Source organism: Gossypium hirsutum, chromosome A03, assembly GCF_007990345.1.
Source record: "Gossypium hirsutum isolate 1008001.06 chromosome A03, Gossypium_hirsutum_v2.1, whole genome shotgun sequence".
In the NCBI taxonomy this organism is placed as follows: Eukaryota; Viridiplantae; Streptophyta; class Magnoliopsida; order Malvales; family Malvaceae; genus Gossypium; species Gossypium hirsutum.
This window is the reverse complement of record NC_053426.1, coordinates 74,344,057-74,354,145: the sequence shown is the minus strand read 5'-3', so window position 1 is coordinate 74,354,145 and position 10,089 is coordinate 74,344,057. Positions and strand designations below refer to the sequence as shown.

Below are 10,089 nucleotides of genomic sequence, written 5' to 3'. Positions count from 1 at the left end.
TTGTTTATTTGTTAAAAACTCCTTTAAAAACTTGATTGTGTTTGGCATCTGCGAAAGGGCTTCAATAAATGATAAGTTAATATGTAGTTTCTTTAAAAGTTTAAGGAATTTACCAAATTGTTCATCTGATCGGTCTTTCCTTGTTGCATTGGGGTATGACACACGAGGTTTATATTTTGTACTCATCGGCTTTGGGTCATTGTGGCCTACCTCATTCTTACCTTTGCTTACCACTGTTTCTGGCCTTGGTTTTGCTACTAACCCTTCCTCATCTTGAATTGCAATCATGTTGAGTTGCTCCTTTGGGTTAGATTCAGTGTTGCTTGGCAAGCTGCCTTGTGGTCATTCAGAAATCAACTTGGCGAGCTATCCAATCTGAGTTTCGAGCCCCTGGATTGATGCTTGTTGATTTTTGAGTGCTGCCTCGGTATTTTAAAAATGAATTTCTGACACTGAGATGAATTTTGTTAGTATCTCCTCAAGGTTCGGCTTTTTCTCTTATTGGTAGGGTGGTTGTTGGAAACCCAAAGGATGTTGTGGTATTTGATTTCCTTGACCGTCCCACGAGAAATTGGGATGGTTCCTCCAACCTGCATTATCAGTGTTACTATACGGGTTATTTTGGGGTCTAGAGTTATTTTTGCCCATATATTGGACTTGTTCCTCCTTGATGCTAGGGTTGAAGGGTTGATATTCTGTGCATGCTCCTCCTCCATTCGAATCGCTCTTCATCACTGGATGTACCTGGGTAGAACCACACAAGCTGTCAATATTTTTATTTAAGAGTTCTACTTGGTTAGATAGCATAGTAACCGCGTCAAGGTTGAAAACACCGGCTGCTTTCGCCGGCTTTGTTCTCATAACTTGCCACTGATAGTTATTCAGTGACATCTCCTCAATAAATTCGTAAGCCACCTTAGGTGTCTTATTATTGATAGTTCCTCCAGTGGCTACATCAATCATCTGCCGAGTTGAAAGATTCAGGCCATTATGAAACGCTTGAATCTGTAGCCAAAGCGATAACCTATGGTGAGGGCACCTTCTCAAAAAGTCCTTGTATCTCTCCCATGCATCGTAGAGTGTTTCTAAATCCAGCTTCACAAAAGATGAGATATCATTATTTAATTTGGCTGTTTTAGCCGGCGGAAAATATTTTAATAAAAAATTTTCGGTCATTTGTTCCCAAGTAGTGATTGACCCTCGTGGTGACGAGTTCAACCATTGTTTAGCATTATTCCTTAACGAAAAGGGAAAAAACCGAAGGCAAATGGCGTCATCAGAAATGCCATTAATTTTAAAAGTATCACAAAATTCTAAGAAATGTGCTAAGTGAGCGTTGGGATCCTCGTCTTGCAAACCATCAAACTAAACAAACTGTTGTATTATTTGAATTGTGTTAGGTTTCAGTTTAAAATTATTTGCAGCAATAGCAAGTCTAACTATACTTGACTCAGTTCCTGTTAAATTAGGTTTAGCATAATCATACATAATGCGTGGAGTAGGATTCTTATTTACTGGATCAGCAGCAGTCGCAGGAGGTAGCGAATTTTCTTGGTTTTTAGCCATCTCCTCGGTTGTGGTTGAAGTATCGTCTTCTTGCTCATCCTCTGTATATCTTAGGCTGTACCTTATTTCTCTCTGGTTTCTGCAAACTGTGCAGTCGATCTCACCATTAAAAAGTAGTGGTCCTGACGGGTTTCTTCTGGTCATAAACTAGAAAAACCTGTCAGAAGAAAATAAATGAAGAATTAGAAAAGAAAATAAAAATTTAAATTGTAATAAAAGTAAAATGGCTAAAGTAATAAAAATAGAGTGTTCCTAATATCCTAGTTCCCCGGAAACGGTGCCAAAAACTTGATGCGTGATATTCGTAACAAGTTTTAAATATTTATAAATGAAACGTTCTTGAGACTAACTTATTATCACGATTAAGGCAAGTGTACCTATCGAGCAGTAGTATAGTTCAGCAAGACTGGATTGTCGAACCCAAAGAAACTACGAGTACTAGTATTTACTTCCTTTTTATTATCTAGCCTAAAAAATTAAGAGATTCGGTTATCTAATCTAATTACTGACTAAGAATGCACAGAAAGAAAACTCAGGAAAATACTTTTGGGAAAATTAGATTGAATGAGACAATACCTAAAGAAAAATCCATCTAGACTTCACTTGTTATTTGACTCTGAATCAGACGATTTATTCATTTGACTTGATCTGTAGAAATCCCTAAGTTATATTATTATCTCTCTTGAGACTAATAACGTCTAAACCTAGGTTGAATAATGGAAATCTCTTTCTAATTAACACCCTAGAATTGTATTAACTCGATCTATGGATTCCCTTATTAGGTTTCACCCTAATCCAGCGAAATCTTGTCACCCTATCTCTAGGCGCGCAATCAACTCTGCTTAATTATGACAATTTTACTCTTAGATAGGGTCTATTCCTCCTCTGAATAAGAGCGTTAACTTGAATCAATATCCAAGAATATTAAAACAAGAACTAAGGACACATAATTAAGAACAAGTCAAATATTTATCATACAATTCAGATAATAATAACAAGATCTGTCTTAGGTTTCATTCCCCTTAGGTATTTAGGGGGTTTAGTTCATATTTATGAAAGAAAACATCTCAAAAGCATAAAGATAACAAAACATAAAAAACCCAAAACTCCTGAAGGAACTTGAAGGGAGATCTCCAGTCTTGATGATGAATCTGGCTCTTGAGATGGATCAATCGACTTTCCTTGAGTAATTCCTTACTTCCTACTTTGCATCCCCCGTCTAAGTGCCTCCTCGGGTGTTTAAATAGGCTTTGGAATGCCTAAGAACCCTCAAAATTGTGTTTTTTTGAATTGGAATAAACTTGGGCTCGGCAGGGACACGCCCGTGTGCGATTACTTAAGGCCGTGGCCAAGGCTGTTAAATAGGCACGGACGTGTGATCTACCCGTGTAAATCATGCTTCGACCTTGCCAAAGGGACACGGCAGTGTAGTCAACTCGTGTGAAGAGGTTCAGGCCATGCCAGAGCCTGTTAAACATACACGGGCGTGTGGTCTATCCATGTGGTGAACTCTAGGCCGTGCTGATTTCCCATGTTGGCCTGTTTTCTCTGTTTTTGGCCCGTTTCTCGATTCATTTACTCTCCTATGCTCACCTAGGTATAAACCATGAAATTAAAGGATTAGGAGCATTGAATTCACCAAATCTAAGGAGAAATCATCCATAAAATGTGTTAAGTATGGGGTAAAAATATGTATAAATTATGGTTTATCATGTTATTTTTTGGCTTTCATTGTTAGCTTATTTTCAGGTTTCTCGTTACTCACCTGGTTGGATTTTGATGCCGAATCACATACGAGTAAACCACAAACCTAAATTGATAGAAAATACATTCCATCAACACATTCCTTGTAACACCCCGTACCCGAGACCGTTGCCGGAGTCAGACACGAGGGGTTTGCGGACTTAACTCACTTATTTGCACAATCCATTTTAAATTTCCAGACGAGCTGGCTAACTGCGTCACTGTCACCTTAAAAATCATATCTCGAGTTCCAAAACTCGAAAACCAGTTCCGTAAATTTTTCATGAAACTAGACTCATATATCCATCTAAAAGAATTTTTTTAGAATTTTTTGTCAAGCCAATTAGTACAGTTTATTAGTTAAAGTCTTCCCTGTTTCAGGGTTCGACTACACTGACCTTCATGCATTACGACTTGGATATCTCCCTGTACAGAGCTTCAATACTGATTCCGTTTGTTTCTATAGAAACTAGACTCAAAAAGGAATCTATACATATATGGAATGAATTCTAAATGTCTCTGGTTAATTTATAATGAATTTCCAAAGTCGGAATAGGGAATCCAGAAACCGTTCTGGCCCTATTTCGCGAAAACCTAAATATCTCTTAACATACAACTCATATGATCATTTCGTTTCTTCCATGTAAAAGTAGATTCATCAAGGTTTGATTACATAATTTATCCACTATTTAATTCTATTCCTACTATTTTTAGTGATTTTTCAAATATACATCACTGCTGCTGTCAGCATCTGCCTTTAGGGTAGACTTTACCTATTTCATAGTTTCCATGATTCAACTAGCCCTTTAGCATATATAGCCCAAAATATAATCATGATGAACCGTTCTAATGGCTAATCGTTGCCAAACATTTCCATGCCTCTTAATGAACATATACATTCAAGATGATTATAACATTATGCTCAAAATATATATAAGCCATTTTCGCATGGCTATCCAAATATATACAACACCAAAGTACTTGACTAATAACAAAAAAGGGGTGTCCTGCACATGCCATTTCAAAGTTCAACCAAAAGTGTACCAAAACGAGCTTTGATAGTGTGGGCGACTTCGACTTCAAAAATCCCGAGTCCGATAGCTGAAGAACCAAAATCTATAAAAGAGAGATTTACAGAAGCGGAGTAAGCATTTAATGCTTAGTAAGTTTTGAGCCATAAAATTTGACACAACTAAAATGTAGCATTCATATGGCTAAATGGATAATTTGACATGCACAAATTCTCAATATCATACTTACTTCACATTACCAACCCTTATATTCATACACAAAAGATCAACATAGCCAAAGGCCGGTAGCTCATTTATCGATTGAGCGAATACTTATTTGTAAGGGATCAACTAATTCAAAGCACATACGAAACATAACTCATCGCTGGGATTTTACGAGTGTATTAATTGAAACTATTACAGCAAGGTCGCTCATTCCCAAGCCAAGTACCTTCGGGATTTAACCGGATATAGCTACTCGCTCGAATGCCTTCAGGACATAGCCCGGATATAGTAACTCGCACGAATGCCTTCGGGACTTAGCCCGGATATAGTAACTCGCACGAATGCCTTCGGGACTTAGCCCGGAACTAGTCACTAGCGCAAATGCCTTCGGGACTTAGCCCGGTTATCATCCAAATATTCATGCACATATCAACAAATCATGACACATTTATATTCCATTTTCATAATCAGAGTTCAAACACAAGTCACGTATTAAGCAATCCCATTTTCGGCTCACTAGCCACATACAAACAGCATGGTTTAGTTTGCTTTATGACACGATCTCTATGCACATACGGCTACCCGTCACACGTATAGACAATTTAACTCAGCATAAAATTCAAGTAGAATCATCATATCACCGTATATTTGTTACGCTCATACGTCATGACTTAATCAAATCGTAAACTAAGTCGCGTTACTCGAAAACTTACCTCGGGTGTTGTCGAACGATTTCGATGGCTATTCGACCACTTTTTCCTTCCCTTTATCGGATTTAGATCCCCTTTGCTCTTGAGCTTAATTTAAACAAATAAATTCCTTTAATTATTTTTCACTTGGGCAATTCCATTCAATACATGTATGTCATACAATTTAAGTACAATGACCTTGCTCAATACTATTTAAACATCATGCATTACCAAATTTCATCAACACCATCTAACTTCATATAGAAACACATATCGTCCTAGGTCGGTACACAGGTCAAATGCATCATTTAAATTGTCAAAGTCCACAATTTAGTCATATTTCTCTATCATAGTTTCTTCACTTGAACCGAATTAGCAAGCCCATATAGTCCTTGGCCGAATGCTATTTAACCCAAGTCACCAAGAATTTCATTATTTAACACCTTAGATATCCATAGCTAAATAGGTTATTTGTACATACATATATATACATAAGTGCATAGATACTATGTTACTAACAATTATGTCCTTACTTAGCAGCCGAACCAATATACACATTACTTCATATCTACCCGTCACGTTTTCTCTACTTAAACTGAATAAACTTGCACATAAGGTCCTTGGCCGAACCTCACTAAAAACAAGTCAACCAAAATCTTAGTATTTATCTTGTGTATAACCTTATTTACCTTCCAAAAATCACAAAAACATCAAACTCTTAATGTTTATGTACAAGGCCGAATCTTAACATGATCCAACCTCCAACTCATTCCTTTCAATAACCAAAACCGAATGCTCAAGCCATCACCGAGATTTCGAAATTTTGCCATGGTTTGTGTAAGAAATTAGCTAATTAACTAGAAACAAGTTTAAAACTTAAGAATTTAATACAACATACTAACCTCCCCTTAAGCTCAAGGTGACCGAAACCTCTCTTCTTCCTCCTTTCAAACCGGCCAAGAAGAACCAAAGGATGAAGCCTTTCCCTTTTTTTTTTATTTCTAGTTTCGGCAAAATGGGGGAACAACCACACACTTTTTTTTTCTTTTTTTTCATCATATTCCCTTTCATTATTTTATCATACCTCCCATGAAACACTAACTTAACATGTTTATGACATGTTTTTGCCCATCACACTTGGTCCACCATACTTGTCATGGCCGGCCACTACTAATTAGGGGGGAAAATTGACATGCAAGTCCCCCCTTTTTATTTCATGCACTAATAGATCCTTATGTTTTGACCTATCACATTTCAAAATTTTCTCACATAAGTCCTATTTACTAAAATTCACCTACAATTAAACAAAATTCAAATATGAAATTTTCACACATGCATATATACATATAATAAGCATCAAATAATTATTTTTATGACTTGGTTTTGTGGCCCCGAAACCACTTCCCGACTAGGGTCACATTAGGGCTGCCACATTCCTTAATCTAATCTAGATGTGAAATCGACAACAACATGGCCAAATTATGCTAATCGAAATTCATAATGCCACATTAAACGACTTACCCACAATGCAACAGTCGAACACCACTGAACTAGATTCTTGGAGGATAAATTGCCTCTTAAATATCACCTAGAAATCTTCAAACGATTAATAAGAAATACCTGACTACACACACCCCGTCTGAAACCAAAGATAATGAAATACCAAATAATACAAGAACATGTTACTTATACGAGATAGGGTAGTAAACAAATTAATCACCACAATTGGAGAACTCAAATAACCAAAAAAAGAAAGTCCAAAATTTTGGAGTGGAAAAGCAAATTAAAAAAAGTGACAGATTTTTGCAATTACTCCAGAAGAACAGACGTGAAGCAAAAGAAATGGGAAAGTGTGTAAAACTAATTGACACGTGAGTAAATGGGAAGGAATTTTGAAAATATTATTTTTATGATTATTATACCCCACAAAATCTACCAATTTATCTTAACTAACCCTTAACCTTGTTATTATCCTACAAATTCTTTTCTCTGCTTCTTCTTTTTTAGTGTTTAATTTCATCCCAAACACCACAAGCTGAACATTTCACAAAGTCATTAGCAAAAACTAAATAACCCCACTTGCCCCCACAGAGACTCAACCCAAAGCCTCTAAAAAATTAACAAGGCCATTAACCATTGAAGCAAGTATATATCATATGACAAACTTTCACAAATTACAAATCAAAACTTCGGGACGTTACAACTCCCCTCCCCTAAAAGAAATTTTAACCTCGAAATTTACCTGATTCAAACAGATATGGATATTGTTGTCGAATTGAATCCTCAAGTTCCTAAGTGGCTTCCTCTGTGCCATAATTGTTCCATAAAACCTTAACTAACAGAATAGAATTTCTCCTCAAAACTTTAACGTCTCAATCCAGAATCTGAACCGGCTTCTCCTCTAATGTCAAATCCGATCTAACCTCAATCTCCTCAACAGAAACAATATGAGATAGGTCAGATCAATATCGCCTCAACATGGAGACATGGAACATATCATGAATGCGGTTCAGCTCTAGGGGGTAAAACCAATTGACAGATTTTTGCAATTACTCCAGAAAAACAGACGTGAAGCAAAAGAAATGGGAAAGTGGGTAAAACCAATTGAAACGTGAGTAAATGGGAAGGAATTTTGAAAATATTATTTTTATGATTATTATACCCCACAAAATCCACCAATTTATCTCAACTAACCCCTAACCTTGTTATTATCCTACAGATTCTTTTCTCTTCTTCTTCTTTTTTAGTGTTCAATTTCATCCCAAACTCCACAAGCTAAACATTTCACAAAGTCATTAGCAAAAACAAAATAACCCCACTTGCCCCTACGGAGACTCAAACCAAAGACCTCTAAAACATTAACAAGGCCATTAACCATTAAAGTAAGTATATATCACATGACAAACTTTCTCAAATTACAAATCAAAACATCGGGGCGCTACAACTCCCCTCCCCTAAAAGAAATTCCGGCCTCAAAATTTAGCTGAGTCAAACAGATATGGATATTGTTGTCAAATTAAATCCCCAAGTTCCTCAGTGGCTTCCTCTGTGCCATGATTCTGCCATAAAACCTTAACTAACGGAATAGATTTTCTCCTCAAAACCTTAACGTCTCAATCCAAAATCTGAATCGGCTCCTCCTCAAATGTCAAATCCGGTCTAACATCAATCTCCTCAACAGAAACAATTTGAGATAGATCAGATCAATATCGCCTCAATATGGAGACATGGAACACATCATGAATGCAGTTCAACTCTAGAGGTAGCTCTAACTGATAGGCGACTGGACCCACACATTTCAAAATTCTATATGGCCTAATGAACCTAGGGTTCAACTTGCCCTTACATCCAAACTATAGATTTTTTTTCCATGAGGATAACATAAGGAAAACATAATCACCTATAGAATAATCGATGTCCCTCCTTTTCAAATCTGTATAAGACTTCTGTCTATTAGAAGTTGCCTTACGATGATCCCAACTCAATCTAATTTTATCCTCAGTCTTAGAAACCAACTCAGGACCCAAAACCCATCGCTCACCCAACTCAATCCAACACAACGAAGTACGCCATTTATGACCATATATATCATCGTAAGGTGCCATCTGAATACTAGACTAGAAACTGTTATTATAGGCCAACTCAGCTAATGGCAGAAACTCCTCCCAACTACCTCAAAAATCGATCACACAACTCCGAAGCATATCTTCTAGTATTTGACCTACCCTCTCAGATCGACCACCTATCTGAGGATGGAACACAGTACTAAAGTCTAATCTTGAACCCAGAGTCTCATGAACTTTCCTCCAAAATTGAAAAGTGAAGTGACGATCTCTATTAGAAATAAACGAAGGCAACTGGTGCTCAACCTTAACTTCCTAGCAAGTCAGACATCGAGAAACAAAATTCGTAACCTCACGTTTTAAACCAGGCCACCAGTACAATTCATGGGGATCCCGATACATTTTATTCCCACTGGGATGCATAGCATAAAGGCTACTCTGCGCTTCCCGCAGAATGGGCTGCCTCAAATCAAAATCATTAGGTATACGAACTCGTCCTCGAAAACACAAAATCTCATTACTGTTCAGCCTAAAATCAGTAGTACATCCTTCCTCGACCTGACAGAATCGTAGAACCAGAGAATCATTCCTCAACTATTTATCTCGAATCTGGTCAATCCAAGTCGGCTTAACTTGCAACTCAGCTAATTGATTCCCATCATCAAACAAACTAAGGCGAGCAAACATCACTCTTAAATCAGATATTGTTCTACGACTAAGAGCATCAACCACCACGCTGACCTTACAGAGATGAAACTCAATAGTATAGTCGTAATCCTAAGCAACTCAACCCATCTATGTTACCTAAGGTTTAACTCCTTTTGGGTAAAGAGATACTTGAGGCTCTTATAATCTACATAAATGATACACCTCTCACTATATAAATAACGCCTCCAAATTTTTAAGTTGAAAACAATCGTGGCCAACTCATGATCTTGTGTACAGTAGATGCCTTCGTGTGACTTAAGTTGTTAAGACACATAAGGCACTAGTCTACTATCTTGCACAAGAGCAGAACCCAAACCGATGTGAGATGCATCACTGTATACCACAAATTCCTTACTGGATTCAGATTATATCAAAACAGGGACCTAAGACAAAATGGATTTGAGCTTCTCGAAGCTCGATTGCTACTCATTAGTCCATACAAACAGGGCGTGCTTACGCAATAGCTTAGTTAGATGAGTTGAAATTAATGAGAACCCCTCGACAAACCTCCAATAATAACCTACTAGCCCAAGAAAACTGCGAATCTCAGAAACATTTCTAAGCTGTATCCAGTCAAGCACAGCT

At 37.3% G+C, this 10,089-nt stretch overlaps 1 non-coding gene across 1 annotated transcript; it reads left to right on the top strand.

Moving 5' to 3' along the window:
* The first annotated feature begins 1,021 nt into the window (after positions 1–1,021).
* LOC121227194 (small nucleolar RNA R71) lies at positions 1,022–1,128 on the top strand. The gene has a single exon (XR_005924838.1). It is a non-coding gene; the product is annotated as a small nucleolar RNA R71 (small nucleolar RNA).
* Positions 1,129–10,089: the final 8,961 nt, after the last annotated feature.